At 35.9% G+C, this 26,212-nt stretch overlaps 1 protein-coding gene across 2 annotated transcripts in view; it reads right to left on the bottom strand.

Moving 5' to 3' along the window:
• The window catches only part of LOC138336679 (dystroglycan 1-like), a 141,640-nt gene that overhangs the window by 59,090 nt on the left and 56,338 nt on the right, over positions 1 to 26,212 (bottom strand). The window contains exon 1 of one of the 2 annotated variants that reach the window (XM_069286210.1): positions 25,201 to 25,599. The exons of the other annotated variant lie outside the window; for it this stretch is intronic. The gene's annotated coding sequence lies outside the window, so the exon portion shown is untranslated. Of the gene's footprint in view, positions 1 to 25,200; positions 25,600 to 26,212 lie in introns of those variants that run through there. 2 annotated transcript variants of the gene reach the window in all.

Raw genomic sequence — 26,212 nt, 5'->3', positions numbered from 1 at the left:
AGCTTTGTTTAACAAGACAAGCAGCAGGTTGAAATACCATCTAACGGTAAAGAGATAACTTTTCTTGAAGAACATATTCTTGAAGAACATATCGCCAAAAAATTCAATGAAAACTCTGAAGTACCTATACATGATGATAAAATTTGTATGAAATTGATAATACAGATATCCTTTCCAGTCGCCTCCCTCAAAATTGGGTAAATGATCAAAAACATTCATAGAAACTAAATATGACACATAGGGGTCAGAACAGACATTGGTAACTATGGTACTTGTGTACATATACTGTATAACATGGAGTATTATTGGGTTATTTCATTCATGGTAAGGAACTTTCAAATGATTTCATTGGTTAGTGCAATATTTGTGGCTCAACTTTGTAGCGATGATTTCACTATTGCTTTAAACAACAAAAAATTCATGTCACACAACTTAATTGTCTTCTATCTGATGATATGGGCATATATATCAGGAATGAATGCCGAGCTGACGTTCCTATGTATACCATTAACCTGGTCCACTACAAAGTATGGTAATCATCATGTGTCCTAACTTACATGACAAAACATTTCAATAAATAGTACAAATCAAGAGCAAATTGATTTCAGGACAAGCATATACAGTTTAATCCCTGATTTTAAACTCTCTCCTGTCACTAAGCTGTTTTATCAGCAGTACCAGGGCTGTATAATGGTCATTGCTGTTTGTTTCAACATGTCAATGTGTAAATTTATCACCTGGTTTGACCAGTCAGAAAGTTAATCATGCATTGTTTGTTTCACCACCATGTCTAAAGCTACCTTTATCAGCTAGCCATGCCGGACTGACCAACTGACCAACAGCTGTTTATAAATAGGTAGATTTCATACATGTCACATACATCTATGCCCTGCCAAACCTCCTATAAACTCTAAACTTGTAAGCCTGCCCTGCAACTTTAAGACTTTGTTTACAGTTACAGTATTTTGTTATACCAGACTATAATCTGTAATGATGGTCCTGCCAACATTTAGCACAATTCGATTGTAAAACTGTACAGTCAAGACCTTCCTTTTTTAACTCACAACTTGTAAGTCTGTTGGTAACTTGATGTTAGTCCAAAATAAAGCCTGTAATCATGTTACTGCCAACAGTTAGACCAATTTGATTGTATATATCAAATATTGGTCTACACAGGTCCACCTTTTCCTCCCCCACCCCCTTTGAATTTTTTGTCATAAAGTTTTGTTTAGACTTTTGTCTTAAACAGGTGACATTCTTATATGTGATGTCATTTTTATCAGTAAAGTAAAAACAATGTCTACCCTGATATAATAGTACATGAAGAAAGAGCTAGGTGTGGTCACCAGTTTCTGAACATCACTGTTTGTAGTTATCACCAAGTAGTTTATCTTTTTATCAGTGAGTTGATGGTCACACAACTGTCTTGTCCATCCATCATCAGACTTTCTCTATCTTGTCTTCCCATCTCCTGCCCAATCTCGGCTAATCTTTGTTCTTGTCACTGTGATGGGTTGAGCCTCCAACAAATTGTTTTATAACTATCCCAGGCCATCTATCTTCCTGGGTTCGATCTCAGCCAACGAGAAGGTCAATATGGAAGTTTATCAACCCCACAGACCAACGAAATTCAATCAACGCAAAATAGCTACATCAGCTTAATAAGTGATTGACCTTGTGAGGAATTTCAAGTGTACCCATTGTATTTTTAATCAGATCAAACGCCTCGTCAATCTATAATTTTCTCAACATTTTATGCAGGTAATCTTAATAGATATTTCATATCCTGGAACTCCTACATCGCTGCATTAAGTACACATTTGTCATTTTGTCAGAACCCTTAGTCAATATCCTTTATGGAATCGCAATTAAGCATGTAAACTATCATATATACTAAGCCAACTTTTTTTTGCAGCTAGGTATTAATTTTTGGGATTTCCATTTCAAAATGAGTTTGTGAATATCATTATTCATGGATTTTACAATTGATTGATAATTCCTATCAATATCGATAATGCAAATATTAATTCATGGAGATAAACTTTATCAAATTTACTTGGATGGCAAAATTCACGAAAGTAAATCGCAGGCAAATGAAAGTTGGTTTACAGTATATTAGTGTGATTCAGGTATTCAGCAGGTCCTGGTTGTGAGATTTTGGACTTACCTAGGTCATCCATGCTCCCATTTCTCCTTTTCTTAAAATTTCAATTTTCAGATGGAAATAATCTTTAAATGACCGAAATTATCACTGTATACATGATCGATCCTTAAGCTAGATCAACTCTGGCTAAATAACGTTTACATTCAAACAGCTCTGGTGCTTTACCTTGCTATACACATATGGACCTCCTAAAGGGGGATTGATTAGAAGTTGTTTATCAATAAACCCAGCACACACTCCATCAACTGTTACGTAACTGATAAAGACAAGTGGTATACCACAGGATCTGACCTCAAACTGGCCAATGGACTGTAAATCACAGATGGCCCTTCAACCTGAGAATAAGCTATTTAAACTTAATCAGGATATAATCACGATGTAAAATTCTCTGAAATTCCTCACTTTTACCTTTCAACATAATCAGCTTTTAAGACTCAATCAGTGTACACTCATTGCAATAGAACTACATGTACAATGTAACGTTCTCTTCTAAATCATCCACTTTTAAAAAATTCAGAGAAAACAAAAATGAGCCAATAGAATTGTTGTCTTTCACAAAAAGGACAGATTCAATTATTCATCAAAGGCTATATCATTTACGTTCAGAATGTTTTTACTTTGAATTTTCATGGACAGGTGTGTGGGGGTGGGGAGGGGGGAGGGTGTGTAGTATGAGATATTGGTTTGCTTCCTGTCACAAGGTCCATCTATATGGTCATGCACTACTGGTAACAATTGTGTAACATGAATGTCTGCTTCATTCACTCACTCAGCATCTCAATCAAATTTGACCTTCACCAATGTACCATAGTCACATATATATACAGACCTTGGAAATAGGACAAGAAAGATATACACCGAGTGCTGATACTAAAGGGTGTGGGGCGTAACTACAGTATCACCACACTGCAGATTCTCCACCCATTTTACAATGCTCTCTGGTATAGGCATGAGTCATCACTTATTGTGTAGTAATTGAACTAAATTGGCAATTTGAACAAAATGGAATGTTAAAATGGTTTACCGAAACGTTTGATATCCCTGATCCAAAACCGAGGCCAGAATAAAATTGACCAGAAATATTACAGAATTAATATTTAATAATCACTCTGTGACATTAAATATGGAAGAAAATTTAAATGTCAAGAATTTAATGATGAAGTTAAGTGCTCATTATCACTGTTCAAACATTTTGTAATTATTTTAACAATACTCTGCTTTTATACAGTCATAATGACAAAATCTGTAACCTAATTCATTCTACTTATATGCTGATAATGACTATTCAATATTGGAATGGTTTTTCTTCAGTATTAAACGAAATGAGCAGTGCGATTTGTTTATCTATCTCTCATGTCCATAATTAACGAGATGAATACCCCACATTGTAACATCAACAGTTATCGGAGGGGAAAGCATTGTTGAGAAATCTTCATTGATAATCAATACATCATACATACACCACCTGTATACACAAATAAACCAGATCCTCTCACTCTCAGTCTGTAACAAAGTGCTTCCTCACAAGCAAATGGACTCCTCCTCAACATCAATACAAATATCCATGTGTTACAAAACCAACAAATTCAGACAAGAGAGCTATTACAAAGGGAGAGAACTCATTAATCAAATTAATCAGCCAGGGTTGGTGTACGCCAAGGGAATACAGACCATCAAAAATAAATGGTATGACAAATTAAGCGTTCAGCTCCCGATGGTATCCTAAAATCAATCAGAAACAATAAGAGGCTGTGAGGTGTGTATCACAATGGCCGACTACATCACCACAGCTACATCACCACGGCTTCATCACCACGGCCCATAGATACAACAATTGAAGTATCAGATGATTGATACACAAAGTCGAGGGGTCCATTTCCAAAATTGAAAAAAAGGTGAGCGTGGGCTTGGAAACAAAGAGCAGCCGACATAAAACTGTGTTGTAATATGTACCCAAAACTTCATTCAATAATCTGATAGCTTTGAACTATCTGTATGGGAAACTATTACTCAGCAAATAACAGTTAGAAAGAGTGGCGTTGTACGTTCTTTGTATCTAGTGAAGCTTGCCTTGGGGTATTGATCTTGAACTTGTAAACGTTTTTGCCTGTTTTTATTTTGGTGTACAGGAAGTGCATAGCTTAAGCTGAGTATAGGGGAAGCAACAATGAGTTACAACATAATCAAGAACAACAGCGTCTTACATCGAACAGTATTGGGTAGAGAGAAGTGCAGAAAAAAATACGAAAGTATACGCCTGTAGAATGAGCCAAAAAGATGTATTGAAACAAAGTCCCTGATGTGACAAACCTGAATGTCTCTACTGAAAAAAACCCAGCAAATAACATGCATGCTCCACCTGCTGAATGACAGCTCACTATTTAAAACACAAAGGCCTATTCTTTCACAGAAACAATACTGGCTATATTCTCCAAGGAATTGATCAAGCAATAGGTGAAGTCATGTAGGTGATGACAAGAGTAAATAAATAGTGAACTTCACCTGCACTCAAAATCCATCCCCAGTCATACAGTTTAGATGTTTTTTTTCCCATCAAAAGTCAACTGATGACACCTTGTACAACTGTAATAACCCCTAATTATACAATCATCCATTTTAAGTGTGGTAATTAGACTACATGTACATTTAGGATGTCATTAAAGGAAACCAAACAGCTGCAGAATATTATAGAGTCAGAAATCAAGAAGAGATGTCAAAATAAATTTGGTTAACGCTTTTCTGGCGCCAGATTCTAGTTGACATTGTACTGTTGTGTAATGTACTCTAATACAACTGTTCTGGGAGGTAAAGTGATTGTCATGTAATTACTGGGGGGCCTTATACTGGACATAACCTAATGGTCAAGCTCTGTCCTCCAGCCAGATGGACCAGGACTATTTCCCTAGAGACAGATGACATCTGTGACCACTAGACACACACAAGGAGTCAATACTAGTGACCTACCAATTGGTTTGCTGAGACTGTATACGAAGGCTATTCTTGGCTGTGAGAAGGAATAGCTGCGTCACATCAGCATTTTGGTTTGTCACAGTCCTGGTTTGGCTTTATCTATTTGCTATATAAGTCAGCTGGATTCGGAGATTGGTTTAAACAACAGTACCATGTACATTAATGATGATTCTGATTGTGATACCTTGATTAGTTCCTGTGGTCTGACAAGGGTACATTTTGTATATTCTGGTCCATTTTAAATAATGGTCTGGCAAAAATAAATTCCTTACATGGACCAAATGAAACCAGTCTTCTAGTCCAAATCCATGTGCTTTAAGCATACTGCAATTTCTGATCTAAAGAAACTTGCTTTTTGGTCTGCCCCATCAATTCTACCTTCACAGGATTGTAGTATCTGGTCCTGTTGTCTTGACAACCAGCTGCTGATTTGATGGCACATTTACATAGTTCAGTGATCTTCTTAATTTGCCAGATTGTTCTGTTCTGGCCACCAAATTCCGTGTTTGGGGTAGTAGTTTGATCCAGATCTGATGTAGATTCTATGTAATGGGCGTCATCCAAGAAGCAGAGAACGCTTACTCTACAGGAACTCCTGGTTCAAATCCTGTACTGCATTTGTTTTGTCATATTGTTGTTATGTTTATATATATACTATTTATGCAGTGGGAAATAACTGGTCCATACCATACTTTGCTTGTTTTAAATTTTATATACATTAGCTTAAAGCTTGTCAATACATCTGCTCCTGTAATGTATGACAATTTACATGGAAAATCTCATGTACTTTCTAATGGGAGGTTTGATGTGTGGACTAACATTGAGGAAATGACAGCTACACAGAGGCTGGTCATGGCCAACAAAAAGCTGGACCTTGATGAATTAAGGCCTGTCTAACAGACAGACATGGAATGTGTCTGTACACCTGGTCACATGCTAAATATATACTTTAAACGCCATTCTTACCAAACACAGATCATTGATACATTTGATCCATTTCTATACAGAGATATAGATACATATTCATCAATCATTCAATTTCCTTTTGTAAAATTAGCTAAACTCAAGTCCTTTAGCTAAAAGCAATTTTAAAGAACATTGATACAAGGGTATCTTACTACATGTATAGCTTTTCACAAGGACTACATGGTAATTTGGTACAATTGGTACAGGACACTTGAAGGTCATAAGCATCAGTATTTGAAGGTCAAACCCGGATACATCTAAAGGTCATATATCTACTACCTCAGTTTTCTGTCCTAAGGATAATGGTGTGGGCCCTTTGTTATCAAATCTACAGAATTAATCAATGTCAGAATCCTTTTTCTTTGCTATACATAGAGCTTGCTTGAACATTATATATCTTAAACCACTCTATATTTGAAACAGCTCTTTCTCTGAAAATTGCTGGGTTTTTTTGGGTTTTTTTTTTTAATAACAAATTGCTGGATTTTTCCCTCACTCAAATCTGAAGTCTACAGAAAGTTTATACCTTGATTAACAGAATAAAAATCTTACAAAACATCTTTAGAGTTAGTATAGTGTCCAGATTCTGACTGTTTGACTGGTCAATATCCTTTTCCGCCCTGTTTACCAAGCCGAATTATAAGAAATCAGATTTTGAACCAGAGAAGGATGGGGCAGATGGCCACTGAAGTCTCAGCCATCTGTACCAGCTTCAGAGACAGGCAACACCAATGTCACAAAGTATTCAAAGGATCTTATAACCCAGAACAATGGGTCTTATAACCCAGAACAATACAGATCTTAAATGACAAACGTCTTATGTCAAATGCCGTTTAATCCTGGAGATGATCAAGCCACAGTTTTCTAAAATCAATATATTGTCTTTCTCCTATAATTTGTTTTCTAGACTGATCTGTCAAACCATAATGCGTAGAAACAAATTCTGAAAATTGGTTTGCAGATTTTTTTCTGGGCTTTAAAAGTAAAATGAAGTTTAAACAATAACCGATATGGAAAAATCAATTTTCCTCACTGCAGCCCTGGTAAAGTTAAGAAACACGCAGATGCTGAGAAAATGTAACCACGCTAATTTCTCTGTACATGTATTTGCATGAAGGATTATTGTAACGAGATATGAGAAACTGTGGCAGGCCTCATGCTTGAGCCGTTCATTTTATATTCATAAACAGGCCAGTGGCTGTTATAGTAAAATAACATACATGACCAGACATCAGCTTCCCCTATTATCTCCAACGCTTGTCCATCAACCGTGTTACTAATAGAATCTTTCACCAATTAACAGACTAAAGCACAACCAGAAATTGTCAACTTGAACAGCACAGTGTGTAGGGGTCTGCAATTTCCTGAATCTTATCCAGTGTTGAAAACATTTAATCATAACTACCACTTTCGACCCGATAAGAACCCCTGTCCCTATAAGTGCCCATCCTCCTTTCTGAAGGTTCTATTTCACTTATAAAATTATCTTGAACTAAATGCAGACTGAAACTGACAAATGTATGTTTATTTAATTTTTTTTCTCACATTGATGAATGGTTTACTCTGTTCAATAATGTTGTGAAATTAAAGTCTAAATTTGCTTCTATTAAGCGTCCCTTAACTTTTAAAATTGTTTAAGTGCAGGGCGCTTATTGGGTCAAATACAATTTAGATTTTGAAATAATGTTAAACTAACATACAATGCTGTCAGCAAGCATAGAATCACGTCCTGAACAAAGTCATCTATTTGAAATGTTCAAAAGGTGTTTGACTTGATCTTGTTTGTCTTCAGTAAACCCTTCATCATTTTTAAGATACGTTCCTGGCCAGATGAGCATTAAGACAAGACATAAGATATGACAGCTCTAAAATGACAGCAAAGCCATTTCAACATCAATTTTCAACATTATTTGAAGATTTTTTTTTTCAGGGAAAGGATAAAATGAATATTTACACGTCACTTTTATTCCAAAACCAAATGTATTCTCCTTGTACTGTAGTCCCAGACAAACTTTTCAGCTCTTTTCACAAATCACTTTGAAACTTTTCAGACAGAGTTAAGTGCAGATCGAGTAACAATCACCATGACTGGCCTTGATTTAATAGATGTATATGGAAGATTCTTCAAACTTCCTGATAACCTGGCATAAATACAACGAAATACAAATGTGTTCTATTTATAAAACACTTGAAAGTTAAATGACCTTGACATGACATTCATGTTCGAATGCTTCTCTCCAACTGAGCTGATTGGAAAGTCTATACATCAAAGTTACCTAAAGCCTCGTTTTGCCTAACTCGTTAGCTCATACCTATCAACACACCTGGGTATGTAGATTACAGACCTGGGGGAGATCCTAGTAATATCACATCACTAGTAGGACAACATGCATTAGTTATCTCCCCTTCTTACATAACTCTTCAGAAAGGAGGAAATAACGTTATGATATCTTTACTTATCTCTCTCCAAGCGATTTTTTACTACTGTCAAGTTATAAGCTATAGCTATACAGAAAACTGACTTAACAACTTTGTTTGTTGAATTTTTAAAACTACAGCTGTCAAAAACTGCAATAAAATAATACATATTTAATGATTCAATCTAACCTGGTAATTGCAAAACCAATTCTTCAAAATTAATATCAATTTTATTTCAAAGATTCAAACAAGATTTAAAGAGTGTACATTATACTTAACAACTGTCATACAACAGTTTTCCTACCATCATTAGTGAAATTCATTTTTCATTATAAAATAGACGTAAATCTGTCAAATTTAAACTGAACTTAACTTTTGCTCGTAGTCATTTTGTGCCTCATTAGGACTATATGTGTATATGTGTACCTATAGATCAAAAAATAAATTAAATATTTCTGTGGTAAGACTGACAATAAAGGCCAATAATGAGATCCCACGAGCCTCATAATAAATCCACCATGTAACATGTTGTAACTGCTTGTAACACTATGTGTTCACAGAACAAAGTCGTAAAACTCAGCCCATTATGACAGCGAAGTTGTTGGCCAGTTTTTGACAGAACCACAGACATTAAGGCGTAGATTGACACCTCAGTATCATTAAAATGCAAACTGACAGCACACATAGAATTTTACTGAAAGTATCCCTGTAATACCAAAATAGGAAATATCCACTCATGGTTTTAAAATATTTTGGAATCCAGGCTCCTTCCATGAAGGTAAAACAACTTACCTGTAATTGAAAGTACACCTGAAATCTACATATCCTGTCTACAAGTTGTCCGTGAATGTTATCCTGGACATGATTCATCCCTATCACTACAGCAAACACACCCAGTTTGTTACTCAAGTGCAAACTACCCCCACAACACAAGTCCTCAGAGTTTATCGGACAAATATTTGTCCAAGCTGGACAAGTCATTCGAGGGGACAGACGTTATGTAAGGGTAATTTCAGGTCCAAGCTATCACTATTGGTCTATAGAGTTTATTTGTGTCCAGTTTTCTTACTGTCAGCACCAGACACATGGAGTGTTTAACTTAAATAAGATCTATGTACAAAGCTGGTCCACAGACTTGGAGTCCTGGGGCAGTTTGTTTTTATAAAAGCCTAGATTATCAAACTGGCAAACTTCACAAAACTTAAAAAAGGGGGGTTCATGCTTACAGTTTTTAATGCAACTTCATAGGTTCAAAATTTCCTATTTTGTTTTAGTATAATAAACTACACTACTACAAAGATGTTAAGATCAAATGCCATAGTTTTGATAAAAGATTTTGATTGTTAAAGAAATATAGAAGTTATCAACAGCTAACCCACAACTCTTTCATTGAATTTTGCCTCACATAAATGTACTGGCCATATCTTTCACAAGATTATCTTAGATTAATTCATTGTTCTTCTGCACATGCGAGAGTTATATATGGCAGTCATATACCTAAACTTAAAGGTCATTTGAGAAATGGGCTCATTGACACATGGTCATTTGGCACAGGTAATAAAAGGTAGATACGTAATCTTACCTTAACATGCTATTAAGGTAAGAAATGGTCAAATTGGATCAGGAAGGTAAACGGTCAAGAATCGTAATTGTCATGGAATGGTCAATAACAGCGAACCCTGTAGGTTACAATGCCCAGGTGTGGTCAGTTATAGCGGTCAGTATCAATCTACCTGTGCATTAAAGGTGATAGGTATATACTGCCACAATAGTGTGATAATATCAATATAACATTTAATCTACTCCCGGTGGTCGCCATGGATTCCTTGGGGCTAATTCTGGATACAGGCCAATGGTGTACTGTATGTTTAGAGTCAATGACAGAAATTGTGTACTCTTGTATCTCTATTCATCCATTATCACCACAAAACCCAAACATTGTTTATGACAGGAATATAAGCAACTGCAAAAAACAAATTCTCTGGTAAGTCATTTCCAAACGACCCCTAAGCCATCATATGGTTCCTTTCTTGTGGTTATGATGTGTTAGTCTGAGGAGACCATAAATAAAACATGTTGTTCTCCATAAAAGGAGCATTTTATGATAGGAAGGTGTAATATATGGCCCAAAGGTGACCTATCACCACCAGATGGCTGGTCTTACCAAAATATGTCCACTATAACAGGGCATGAATCTACTGTTGATGAAGTTTACAATTAAAAGTAGTTATATATGTATAACTTAGGTCAATACTAGCCACAATATACAGCTTGGCTAGATCGAGGGATCATCTAGCGCTCTTTCACTCAATCGGTTGAGTGTCAGACTAGGTGCAGAGTTTGATCTCAGGCAGAGACAGTGATTCATTATAAATCCTGCACCCTGTTACTAATATGAAAAAATATCAAAATCTTACATGGGTCCGATCATTTGTTAGTGGAAGTAATCACAATAATTTGTACGCATATAATAATAAGGGTACACAACTCTTCGAATTGCTAATAAGGGCAGACAACTCTATAAATTGCTAATAAGGGCACACAACTCTTCAAATCACTAATAAGGGCAGACAACTCTACAAATTGCTAATAAGGGCAGACAACTCTACAAATTGCTAATAAGGGCAGACAACTCTACAAATTGCTAATAAGAGCAGACACCTCTACAAAATGCTAATAAGGGCAAACAACAATACAAAATGAACATGACTAAATCTATACGACTGTGAAGATCCTTCTACTTGAAATCTATCCACCAAGATCTTTAAGGATGTGTCTATTCCCAAGATAGAAAATTTCATATCTGCATGAAATCATATAAATTTTTATCTTGATAGAAGGATTGGTTTTCGTTTTTAACAAGGATTAAAAAATATATTAAACAGGAAAATCTGATGTAGGCCCTTCTATCCTAAATCTCCCTACTTCTAACTGACGGCAATGATAGCTAGAATCTGTTCAGAAAACATCCTCAAGAAATGAAACAGTATAGCCCCATTTGAAAGATCGTAAATAAGATTGCATTATATTGATATGAATTTTTCATTTCCATAAACCCATACACACTTATCTCCTCAGGAAATTTTACTGAAGGAACTTTGACTTGTATTACTCTCAAATCTATTGACAGAAATATGAGAAGCGGTCAAACTTGACGCCTCCATCTCAAATCCATATTCATGGACTTCTGTTTCATAAAACATTCATGAGATCAAGAACGGGCCTTGACAGGTCGATTTATGGAAATCTCCGATAGACATAATCCGATCTATACCTACACAAATACAGGCTATCCCTGGGTACATCAAGTTGTTTCACTCACATATAAACTTGGTTCTTACATTTACAACATACAACTAAAGTGACTGATGTAAGTTTACAAATATCTTTTACAGTTGTCAAATTTTTTTTTGAAGATTATGTCATACATTTAGAGTGCATTTGAACTATCTCTGGATGCTGCAGTTATTTACAACACAAACGAGACCTGTTCTTCAAAAACATCCATATAGTACAAATTTTCTTCAACAGGACAAAAATAAAAGTACTGATAAATGTTTGCATTGCTAGGTTATAATTAAACATTGCTAGGTTATAATTAAACATTGCTAGGTTATAATTAAACATTGTTAGCTTATAATTAAACAAACTTTTTCTATGTTGTCAGAGGTGCATTAAGTGCAAGGCAAAAACATTCCTCAAGGAAGTTTTGTTCAATAAAATTCTTCAGACGACAGCATATTTTTTGGTTAGATTTTAAATAACAGGTTTCCTTAAACTTAAGAAAAGGTGGGTCAGGTTCAGGAAAGTATTTGTTAAAGCTTGTAGATTTCAAAGGCTTTCTCTGTTGTGTACTAATTACAGGTGTTGGGTATAGATATTTTGTGTTAAAAGATTCTGTTTATTTTACAAGTCCCTATACTAGTCAGAGCGACATTCCTGTTGACAAATGTAAACAGTGGACAATGGCTGCCTCAGAATCTGTGTGTGGGGACCAATGAAGGATCAGAACGATAGTTCCCCCTACAGGATGAGTTACATAAAGACTGTGTTGGCTACAGTATTCAAACTGTCTGTATGATCAAAATCTTAATGACATAACTGACCAATTCTAAGGAGGTAGTACTTAATTCAGTCAATAATCCAATTGATCATTGGCCCAACGGTTAATATAAGGTGTCCCTACTGTGGCCACATATCAAACTTATTCACAACTGAAGACACATTTAGACTCTCCTAAATCAAAGACTAGACCATTCCACTATGAAAATTTAGGGGTTTGGAGTTAAACTATAGAACAGATGTCAGGTACTGACCACTGGTAGATGGTTTTCCTCTGGGTACTCCAAGTTTCCTCCACCTCTTAAACTTGGCAGTTCCTTTAATGACCTAATTGTTAATAATTTAGGACTGAAAACAAAACATAGACCCCCCCTTCCGGGTTTAGTCAATGACAATATGAGTTTTTGTGTGTAAGTGTTGACCTTGACTTGTTGAGTTGCCATGATTGTTTAACCAAAAACATTAATTAATAACTAATACTATAACTATTCACAATAAGATGGAACACTAGTTAGTGTTAGCTGTTCATTCAGAACAAAACTGGCGACTTAACTCCTTAAGAGACACATTCATGTATTTACTAAGCATCAACATCACCGCCCATTCCTAATGGAGGATATAATACCCAGATTTCTGAAGATCAAAATGTTGTAACTATCCAATCAATTATAAAGACTGAGCAGGAGACAAACCTGTTGTTTGTACCTGTGGGAAGACCTACAAGTAAAGAATGAATACCTGTATAGAATACTTAGGACATCTCTGTTGTCCTCAACATTCCATCATACAGAGTCGACCCTTCAAAATTGAAATTAGAAAAGAGAGAATGTAAGGGTTGAAGGTGGGATTAAGATTCCTGACTGGCCAGATCCCTATTCACTGGAGATGTAATTGTATACATGTATGTACGAGCCAGTCTTTCTTCAACTGAATTTCTTCCTTTCAGTTTTTAATCCAACGTGGTCAATACTACAGAGATTGGTGACCAAATCTACATGTATAGACGTTAATGGACACCCTGGTCCCAAGCCTGATATCTCACACCCACTTTCTTTCTTATCAAACTTGTTATGGTGTGAAGGCTCTGCATGCAATTAAATGTTGACCCACCGAAGAAACCCTCAGTCCTTTGTAAAGTCTGCAGCCAATGTCCTCGATATCAACCCTTTTTTGTTTGCTCAAGTTTTTTTATTTATCTAAAACGAAAGGTGTTGACTTCCCACAGGAATATTTTAAAATGATCAATAGGCTAAAGGTTACAGTCCTGTAATAAACAATATCTCCTTGACTTTGGGGCATTGATATGGGCAAATCTATAACCCCAGACTTTGGGGCATTGATATGGGCAAATCTATAACCCCAGACTTTGGGGCATTGATATGGGCAAATCTATAACCCCAGACTTTGGGGCATTGATATGGGCAAATCTATAACCCCAGACTTTGGGGCATTGATATGGGCAAATCTATAACCCCAGACTTTGGGGCATTGATATGGGCAAATCTATAACCCCAGACTTTGGGGCATTGATATGGGCAAATCTGTAATCCCTGACTTTGGGGCATTGATATGGGCAAATCTATAACTCCAGACTTTGGGAGGTGAACACATGTCAACTAGCTATTTCTAAACTTAAAATCAGATATCTTAGGAGGTAGAAAGAAACAACATCTAAATTTTCTTCCTGAAATATGAAGAATGCCGTCCTTATAAATATTGGAATTAATACAATTAATCTATCCTGAGGAGCTATTGTATGACAAAACTATAAAAGAAGGGGAGGTCATTTGTCTGATTCAAGAAGGGGAGATAATTTGCCTGATCTTTCAAGGGGAGATAATTTGTCTGATCTACCAAGGGACAATTACTTGCCTGATTTCAGAAGGGGAGATAATTTTGCCAATTTTCCTAGGGGAGATAATTTGCCCGATCTTCCTAGGGGAGATAATTTGGTTGATATAAGTAGGTGAGATCATTTGTAAGCAATGTATCATTCTACATGTATGTGTATATAAATACTGGGTGATACATCCACACTGTTTGTGGTCTGCCCTTTGTAAACACATTTATCACCTCTAAGACACAGCAGTAAAACCTTCTCTTTTGATCTTCTGAAATTACGATTATCATCAACATGTAAAAACCCTACCTGACATTATCTAGATGTTGTCTGCCCGGAAGTACAAATACATATATTACACCTATGTCTGCCGTACATAGACACCTGAACATTCTATACTAATGAGCATGGCAGCTTTTTTCAAGCATAACATCCATGAATAAGCTTTAAAATGACAAAGGCCATATATTTTGTTTTAGAAAAAGTCATAAAAGTACATCTGTGCAGGTTTTGCTGGCTTTTAAAAATTGAAGAGGGAAATTTAACCGAGTATGAAATCTGGAAGTTATTAAGTTTGTTCATCCATGTGAAGACGAGAGTAATGAAGTCAGTCATTTTCTGTTGGGTCATTTCCTGTCTGGTCACAAATGATATATATGTGTTCAGTATGACATTTCTGGTACACTTTGACTGTACCCCCCACCATTTCCTCCATCTTCCTTCCCTAATATAGCATGCAGACATACTCTAAAGCACCTGTCATTCAGATAATGAAAACTATTCTTTTTCTCTATGGTGTCCCTTTACAGAAAATTACCACAAAACCCACCACACACTGGAAACACTGCAATATTTACACCTCCATCGAGAACATAACACCCAACAGAGCCAAATGACAATGGTGAACTGGAACCAATTGTAGCAAGTTCATTTTGTACTAAGGAGTGTACCTGCAGGCCTCTGAACAAGATCAAGTCTACAAAACTGTACTCATGTCTCTCATTACAAATTGAAGGATATTAAAGAAATGGAGAAGTATTGTGTACTTCTGAGAAAAGTCAGATCATATTCTGCTGATTTTGTTTTGAACAATGGTCAATCAAAACAATAAAGCTCATAAGTATCATTTTGTTTAATCAAAAATGTAAAAGTCTTAAATTAATTTGTGTATTAAATCTGTCTATCAGTGGAGGGCTTATTATTGAGCTTTTTGAATGCCAGTCAGGAAAACATTTTATTTACATGAGAAAGATAACATTAACAGCATTGGTTTTTTATTCTAAATTGAAATATATCAATTTACATCTATCTTTGACAATTTTCTACACAAATTTAAATTTTCTCAAATGTAAATTCAATTCAAAGTCAATTACCTAAAGGTCAATAAAGAACATGTTGTGTAAACAATTCCTTCTAATGCATGTACTCTTGCAAGCAGTGAAATTCAGATTGGCATCAATACAACAATATGTTGTTTATGAAGCAGTCAAGAACGAAAAGAAAGAAGTATGTCTGCTTCCCCTGACGAATGATAAAGTTTTCACACCAATTTCTTGATAATTTTGCTCTCAATATAGTTTTATACTAGTTATCTATGAAATTTTCAGCATTGTGAAGCATGTTGGTACCAAATCAAGCTTAAACAAGTCTGTTACCCGAAACCTAACAGGGCTGTTAAAATTCAGATCAGGATAGCAAACCTCTGTCAAAAACCACCTGGAATAGTTTATAGTGATTTCATGCATTTTTTAACTCAGTATAATTTTACGTTTGTTTAAATACCTAAATTAAATATGAAATATAATGTCAAGCTAACAATACTACTAATTACCAAGTTGCAGCCCAGATTACCAGAAAACCAAACAATGTCTTAAACCTCCAGAAAATGGCAGCGAAAACTAACAGAAGATCTAGAGAAGGTAAATTCTAATGATTTAACAGTGTGGAGAAGATAAATGGTGTCCTCTCGACCTGAGGAAGGAACATCGAAAACCTTGTAAGTTACTTATAAACAGCCTTCTCTAAAGCTCCACTAAGTCCAATGATTAAAACCAGAGTTAGAAGTTTCCAAAGTATGGTTAGATTCTGCGTAAAAAAGGGACATATAATAGTTCTAAAAGAATTTAAAAAATGGAAATGAGAAATTTAATTACAAAAATTTTCATGTATATTATTTGATTACCACAGATTTTTGAATGAATTGAATATTTCAATATTCATTTTAAATTTCTGTTTTGAAGTGAAGACAAAGCTGTACCCCCTTTACTCTAAACAACATGATACACATTGACAAAAACACTTCATCTCCTAAAAGCTAACGCAACATTACAGAGATGGAAACGCCTAGGACAAAAAATGAATTGTCTAATTTGTAGGTAATTTGTTCAAAGTAACACACATGCATGGTCCAAAGCCCAAAGGAATAAGCAAAAATCAAAAGGAGATGAGAAAATATCTTTTGAAAATGGCTAGCAATTAGGTAACAGCTGTGCAGTAACATAAAAACAATGTGATTGGTCGGTACATTAGTCCAGGCTGGGGATCTACTTAAATCGGCGTATAGTATTAACAGTCCATGTGGTATAGGTAAAACGCCGTAACCAACATGAAATAAGGATGTCTTCCAAGTCTCCCGACAAGAAAAACCAAATTCCTAATTCACGAAAAAATCTCCAAAGATCCTTAAATCCTGGTAGGACTATACATCAAGATGTGATGTCAATTACTTGTAACTCGATGTGAAAACAGCATTAAGGCTACATATGTAAGACCTACTACAAAAACTCATTTGGATTATAGATAACTGAATTCCTTTTAATTCATTTTGTTTCAGGCCTGTGGGATTTTTTTCCACACCAATAAGGTAGAGCCCAGAGCGATCATTTGGGGGATGTTATCTGTGCTCGGAAGTGAATGTGACAGTTAGCCCAGCAGTGAGGTACAAGACTTCGGGAGACGTTGATTATCCAGGGAGACCAAGGTGTCGGAAGTACCAGTAGATTGGGAACAAACATCCAGCTCCATGTACACGTTAGATAAAACCTACCATGATATGGGTTTTAGTTCACACTCAAGTTAAAGAACATCTTACATAGAAATCCGGTTAGGTGTAGTGTGATTTACTTTTTAGTATAATCATATATATCTGTACATCTCTATTCCACCTTCATAAGCAGCTATAGACATTGGTTTCTGATGTGATGGACGGCTCAATTGCATCCTTGCTTTCCAGTGTGTTAAGGCTAAAGTCCCTAAAACAACCAAAGGTCTGCTGCAACTTCAGACTGTTCCTCTGTCATTGGATATTCCACATGTTGCACTTCCCCACCCTCTGAAAAATTCTTTTTTTGTCTGTCAAGTCTGACCTATATGAACTTATATCCATATGCCACCCCTCCCCACCACCCTCATCCCCTCCCTCTCCAATACTCCATCCTGTCAATATATAATCCATACATTTCAGTTCAACAGAATTTAATGCATGAAGTGTACAGATTATCAATTCTGAATACACAACAGCTAAAGGCACATCAAAGGTTTGTTTCAGGACAATCATTGCTAGAAAATAACACTTTGTATCATAAAGGTATAAAAACACTGTCAGTTAATAGTAGAGTGAACATAACAGCACATGATAATGCTTTATTGATAGCATTACACATTGTACCAGACCCAAACGCACAGATGATCTCGCACATATACCACACAACACGACTAAAACCCAACACCAAAATGTCAATCAGTAATACTATACTCAGTAGAATAACGCAACTAGAAAATTGAGAGTACTAAGGTAATGCAGAAAATAATGGATGACCTTGAAGCTTACTTCTAAGCCAATGATATGGATGTAAATGCAAAAGAGGCTGTAAGTAGTAGATGAAAACAACTCACTTACTCTTTCCAGACAACGGATCTCTCGAAATCACCACAAAAGGTTTGAGTAATTCCACACATTTGCATCGCTGAGACAAAAAACCACTGACATCTTGGAGGCATATGTAGTTATGTCCGTGCCTTTGTTTACACTGTTCATCAAAATTCATTTCCAAATGGAATAATACACGTTTTTGTGTGGCGTTATTGCCCTCTTCCTCAAAAGAATCAATACACTATCGCTGCTTACTTACAGGAGGAAACACTATGTGTGTCCCACACAACGGCAGCATCTCCGTCGTCTGCTCGCGTCCTCTAGCCGAACACATCCTCACGTAATGAAATTCATGCCGCTTTATTGATTGATTTTTCACAATCAGAATAGAGAAGCCAAGTAGAAAATACAACCCTGCTCCTTTTGAATACTTGTATTTAATTTCAGATCTTTTGAATTATCGGTTTCCTCTCGCCAGCTTCCTGATATTTAGAAGTGGCAATGTATCATTCTTCTTGCCCTAATGATGTTAGCTAATGGTGTTATCTATTTCAGAATTTTGTTCCACGATATACCTCCATGCGGAGCCAGAACCGGATCAAAGTTTGTAATCCAATTTTGTTGGTTTGACTTATTGGTATGGTTTTATCTGTTTCCGATTCGCTTGAAGCTTAACAGCTGTACTAGTCCCACTTTATAGATCAGGTGCTTGATGGTCTTCTCGTAATTAAATCAACAAAAACGCAATCAAGGACACTTGCACTTACCTATCAGTATAGTAACTACACCGCATTATCCTGAAGGCTAAAGAACCCTAATTTAACACATGATTTTAAGCTTTAATTCGGTAAAATTGTTCAATCATTGTCCTCTTATCATAGCTTTCTACCTTGATAATGATATCTGTTATATATGACTTGTTCTGACCATTGATAATCATTCACATATAATCACTTGAGTCTCCTTACTGGCATTATCTCCCTTGGCAATCAGTTGTGTCCCCTTATTGGTATTATTATCTCCCTTGATAACCAGTTATGCTCCTTAATGTAATCATATTCCCCACCCTATAGTATTATTTCCTAAATGTCAATTAGTCTTGTCATCTAAAATTTCTCATAATATTCAATTATACCTAAAAATGGGAAATTCTTTAACATCCCAGATTATATATCTATTTCCTCAAATATCTTGCCATAAGGCATCTACAGGTGTGATATGGACAGGTGAGATGATTGATTAAGGTATATCTACCCATCAAACATACAGGTAATACTCACACCTGTGACATATCTGTCATATGTCTCACTCTAAGATACACATCTACCAGATCACAGTGTGTAGTATTGAATGGGAAAATCACTTTCTGATTCCCAAAACTAAGGCCTGAGTACATTTAATGTTTGGTTGTATAGACAAAAATTCATCTTTATCAAAGATCAAATAAAATTGGAAAGATGATCACACATTAGCATAACACATTGGTGTTAGTTCAGATTAGAATTTGAGTTACTTTAGATTTGAGTTAACCCATATAAGTGTTAACCTGACCTAGATTGGGAATAAGCCAAAACATAGTAAAACAAGATTGAAATAAAACCAGATCAAAGTAAGCTATATAGGCCATGTGACTGAACCCCACACCTGATCAATCTGTAACTGACCACAGAAGGCAACCAGATGGTTGTCGACAGTTACCCCCCTGGTTTCCCACAGTTACCCAAAAGTAGATCTGTTTTGTTCCTAGACTTGTTTAAGTTCCATCTATAAAAGCTATATAAACATTAGATTTTGGGTACTAGGTATCCTCTCCTTTGTAGGTTAATACACAAGACATGTTGTCTAATTAAACCATGACAGATCACGCCTGATTACTCTTTTGATGTCATGGACCTCATCGCCCTAAAAAGGACATTTCACCCCAACCCTCAGTACATAACAAGTACCAGCAACTTACTGACAATGGGGAATCTTCAAACTTATATATGTGACAACTTCAAAAATCTTTTAAACATACGAAGTTAAATTGTCATTTGATCAGCGGAGCTTAAATTTCATTTATAAACTTTAAACGCCAGGTCATCTACCTACTTTGTGTCAACAAAGGACAGGTGACCGTACTTATATTCATGAGTCGCCATAAAATACGACTGTTGTTCCCCTCTCCAACATTGATAGCATTAATTACATCAGATAGTGGAATATCACTTGTTTGGTTATAGTCCATGTGTAAGCTTTCAAATCCAGCGATAAATAACTTTCGCCTGAAGGATGTGAGGAACCCAACAATGGCTGAGCTCGCATTTACTCCCTATATATCCATATATACCTGTATCAGGTTGAGCAACTGTCTATATATCTATTTATCTAATTGACCTACTTTCAGGTAAAAATTAACCAGCTGTGATTTGAATGTGGCTCTAGAAATGTGTGTCACATCCTTTTGTTAATTTACTTGAAATCATTGAAAGTATCTTAACAAAATTACCAAATGTACCGTGCAATTGCCAATTAGTCATGGATGAATTAAGAAAATTACAGATCTAGGGTATCTACCTGAAGTAAGCAGGTATGAAGTCAATGCTGAACACTGAACAGGCCCTACCTGTTAAAAGGCATACCTTTGATTGTAGTACTGCCTTCAAACAAAGATCAAACTTTGGACCACTGCCTTAATTCCTAATTGACTTTCTTGTTACGAAATGCTCTCGTTCTTACAGTCCATAACATACTGCAGCTATTATCAACCACATTTACAAAACAAATGTTTCAGAGGAAATCGTTTGTAGTATACACCTATATATTCTATACCCAATGGGGCCAAAAAAATTGATTCAAGTTGGCAGTAGGATTACTACATATACTTTTGTAATACAAGAGGAGAAAAAATGTAGTGGTCAGACCGGGGTTTGGACCTGGGACCTATGAATACTAGCCGTGTGCTCTATTAATAGTGTTACCTGGTTGCAGATGTTCATTCCAGTCCAATTCTGCTACACTTTGAAGATATACGAAGATCTATAACATTTTGTATTGTTTTAATGTGTAACCAGACAGAGTCAATTAAGGTTAGGAGGTAATGGAAAGCTGGAGTACCAGGGGGAAAACCTTATTACCCACAGGGGGGATTCAAACTTGTAACCCAATGGTAGAAAGGTAGGGGCAATATACAGGCACATAATTATTATCCAGTCCGCCAACTCAACCCCATGAAGAAATCAGGGTTCAGGGTATGTTTTACAAATGGAGGTCACCAGGTATAGATTGGGACGATGATACAGACTGGATACAATGTGAGTGAATGTCCAGTCTGTATACCAAAACCAGACTAAAATCTCCTAATTAGCAGGACATCCTGCTGGCTCGGTGTCCCTGAAATGGACAAACTCAGACCTGTGGTCACTATAGTGAGATTAGATAGATGACCGTTGACAAAAGGAGGTGTTGTCCTGTCCATACGACCCTAAATCTGACCACAATGGGCTGGATGAGTCCTCCAGTGGTCGGTAATGGACAGTTTGACCACAACATTTGGGTGTAAAACATAGAAGTTCTTTTGTAACAACCAGCAGATTTTGATTGTGATGGTCAGCTGTGACGGTCAGCTTTGACCACAACACATGAATGATACCTCAAAGTCAATGATTTAGGGCGCTCCTACTGGAAAGTATTCTTTCTAGAATGCATACCTTCCATGAAAATTAAAAAAAATATTTTTCAAACGTTCAAATTACATAAAATTAAATTAATTGCAACAGAGAAGATCACAATCAGACACATGCAATTTATTTTCTGAAATCAATAAATCCTTCTGGGGTTTCTAAATGACAAAAGAAACCTTTGATTTAGAAAATGAAATGTTTTCCTCCGTAAAGAGTCTTCGTTATGTTGCCTTAAATTACTACCTAAAAGTATAGATTTTCTCTGATTTGCATTTTTAACTGTACTGTTTCGTTCAGAGATACAATCACTGCTCCTTATTCTATCTTTCAGTAAATCTAATTTTCTTTATAATTTTCTCTCTTCAGGGTTCAGTAAAATTTAATTATGTTTCTTTAAATGGAAAGCTAGCTTCTTTGAAAATTCTGTAAATGTTGAAGAACACATATACAGCATCTGTGGAGCTCTGTAGTTTACACACATGACTGGTATACATTCCTCTACTGTCACTATAAACATTGCCACACTTAACACCGAGTCTATAAAAACTAATCAAAATAACCAATAAGTCTGTTATGACTTTATCATCCTATTACTGATATAAAATTTCCTGCATAAAACTAATTATCTAGTTTGTTGAGTGCTAGATAAGTGATTTGAAAAGCAAAGAAATCTTCAAGAGAAAAGAATGAAATGAGAGATATTGGGTGAAACTTTCATTAAAATTTATTGGTTGAAAAAGATAGAAAAAATTCAAATAAATCCTCCATCAAAATACTTTGAAGAAGTTTGTAAATTTTCCTCGATCTTATCTTTAGAATACAGATATTTAAAACACCTGCTTCTTTCTCACACAAGTAAAGACAGTTTAGTCATTTTTAAAATGGAAATTTTTAAGGTTTAAGAGAAAACGTCTTTACCATTAACCATGGCAAGCTTTACAAGAAGTGCTTTCAAGATGTACAAGTTTTAAGCTTTTCCACTTGAGAGCTTCATGAATAATTTTTTTAACACAAAATGCTCTCTATTCATACTGGACTATTACTGTTTTTGAGAGGAGTCGTGAGATGGCAGAACCCTTAGCCAGGTAAGAGGTATATAGAATTACTCTCACACACGGGGAGTTGTGTGTATCTTACTCTACACCCTGTACATATTTTATATATCTTTATAAGCTTTGGTACCTTATACAACATCAAACTACTTATCTATAAAGTTTAAATAAAATTTTATCAATCCTTTATCTGCATGAGAACACACATACAACAGTATGTCTGTAGTACATGGGTGTTTGTCGTCAGCCTACTTTATATGACCAAACTTGACGTGATATTACAAAGAATTTACATGACATCATAATTTTTGTTTGCATATAAAATTATTTGTTGTACTTATCAAAACTTTTGGAAATCATTTGCAAATTACATCAAGCTCAAAACAGACAGTATATATTTATAGAGATAACCTAGCGGGGTTTTTTTCCGTTTCAAAAGTCTTGGAAATCAACATCTGCTTACTTTTGCATGGTACCAAAATTTGCTAAAAAACATCTATCCATATAAACAGGGATTTATTTCATTGCCATACAAATAGATAACTGATACATTTCTATGATATTTTTCTTCTTATTTTTAAAGGTCTTAGATATCAACATCTGCACTTTCGCATTTTTCTAGAATTCAACTATCCACACAAACAGAAATTCATTTCATTTTCACACAAATAGCAAAATGGTAGGGTTTTTTTTTTATTTAAAAGAACGTCACAGATATATAGCTAGGGTTTTTTCAGATGACCACTTCAAAGACCAGAGCTTGATATTTCCATCAAGGTTGATTACAAACAATAAAGATGAAGACCGTCACCATTGTCTGAATTGTTTATAAAGATGAACAAATCTGAAGGATATTGTAGCTAGGTCCATCTGAAGGATATTGTAGCTAGGTCCATCTGAAGGATATTGTAGCTAGGTCCATCTGAAGGATATTGTAGCTAGGTCCATCTGAAGGAAATTGTAGGTAGGTCCATCTGAAGGATATTGTAGCTAGGTCCATCTGAAGAATATTGTAGGTAGGTCCATCTGAAGGATATTGTAGCTAGGTCCATCTGAAGGATATTGTAGCTAGGTCCATCTGAAGGATATTGTAGGTAGGTCCATCTGAAGGATATTGTAGCTAGGTCCATCTGAAGGATATTGTAGCTAGGTCCATCTGAAGGATATTGTAGCTAGGTCCATCTGAAGGATATTGTAGCTAGGTCCATCTGAAGGATATTGTAGGTAGGTCCATCTGAAGGAAATTGTAGGTATGTCCATCTGAAGGATATTGTAGCTAGGTCCATCTGAAGGATATTGTAGCTAGGTCCATCTGAAGGATATTGTAGGTAGGTCCATCTGAAGGATATTGTAGCTAGGTCCATCTGAAGGATATTGTAGCTAGGTCCATCTGAAGGATATTGTAGGTAGGTCCATCTGAAGGATATTGTAGCTAGGTCCATCTGAAGGATATTGTAGCTAGGTCCATCTGAAGGATATTGTAGCTAGGTCCATCTGAAGGATATTGTAGCTAGGTCCATCTGAAGGATATTGTAGCTAGGTCCATCTGAAGGATATTGTAGCTAGGTCCATCTGAAGGATATTGTAGCTAGGTCCATCTGAAGGATATTGTAGCTAGGTCCATGGCTTACATTATATGTACAAAGCTGTATCATAGATAGGGTAAGCTTCAAAGGGACTTTATCACAGCTATAGGATAGTGATACCTAGTGGTGTATCTATGTCACAGCTCTGTGTGCACCAAATGTCTGGCCCTAAACCTCTTACAGAATAGCAAATGCAGTTTACGGGAATTTTTCATCCAAATTCACTCAAGTAAACACATCTTGTCTGATAGTGATAGTTATTGAAAATAAACAATATCTGTAATTAGATATGAGTGTTAATTGATGCAGATGCTTCCGTTATATCAGATAATGCAATAATTTTCTTTTGTTCATTTTTTCTTTAATTGTAAGTAAAAGTTTCCCCCCATATCTCTCACAGACAGCACATTTGTGTTCATTTGACATTTTATCTGGCAATGTGACCTACAGACATTCTGTTGAGCAGGAACAGTTCTTATACATACGATCTACCTGTGAATGGTCTCTTTAACAGTGCCCTAACACTATACACACACACACTCACACTTATCACGTACTACACACCTGCCCGTTTTCTCGTTAACTAACAAATAACAGGTGAATTCTTACCTGGCAGAGGATGTATATCCCTGATTCCTGCACAGTTTTGTAATTTCCCAGTCAGATGACAAACATATAGAGGAGCCGTGTTGGTCCAAACTCACATGTGTTCTAATCCGAGCCACACTGACTAACACACTGCCACCTAGTGTTAACAATAGCCAAGCGTACTGGTGGTCGACCTTGACTCGCCAATATATGTCAACAGAGAGAAGGTGAGCTGGTGGATCGAGCACTCCTAAGCATGTGGATTGAGCCCTTCTAAGCAAGTGGAATAAGCTCTCCCGAGCTCTCGGAGTGAACCTGGGAGGCAATAAGCTCCAAAATAAAGGTGTACTCCTTATTTGCCAAATTCCACAATAGTGATTTAGATACGAAAGGTATATACATGTACTCCCTATTTCAAAGCTACAGGTGTTATGGTCTCTCAACTTCTACAGGTATATTCTGCCAGGTGTATATCTATCTGTACAATCAAAATGCTTACAGGCAGAAGTACCATTATAATACAGAATACCTTCAAAGACACCTCCGATGTGTAACAGTACATAACTAGTCCAATCTACCTACTTCTGTTAATGACACTTTGTAGTCTGGTACAATACAACCAGGTGACCTCAGTGATGAACTTTACAATTACAACTATGTGATAGGTAATACATGATTGATTTTCCAGACTTTTTTTTTATTATTAACAACTAGTTCAAATAATTGTTCAATAAAACATCTGATATATAGATATATATGACTACCTGTATGATAATCCTACAAAAATATTTCAAATTTTTTATCGCATGATTATTCAACATATTACGAAGACATTGTTCTGATTTATGCACAGTCAGAGTATACATTCTACAGTTTCAGTATAACGTTGGGGTATGTAAGGATTAGGTCACTATATAACACCTGTGCACACAAACATTGAAATTGATCATTCAAAGTGAGCCTGATACAATTACAGTAAAATTGAGATCCTGGTTCAGTGTCAAATTAAACCAGAATCCCACAAAAAGGTCAT

This window comes from Argopecten irradians, chromosome 12, assembly GCF_041381155.1.
Source record: "Argopecten irradians isolate NY chromosome 12, Ai_NY, whole genome shotgun sequence".
NCBI classification, from domain to species: domain Eukaryota; kingdom Metazoa; phylum Mollusca; class Bivalvia; order Pectinida; family Pectinidae; genus Argopecten; species Argopecten irradians.
The sequence above is the reverse complement of the archived record's forward strand: the minus strand, read 5'-3'. Positions and strand labels throughout refer to the sequence as shown.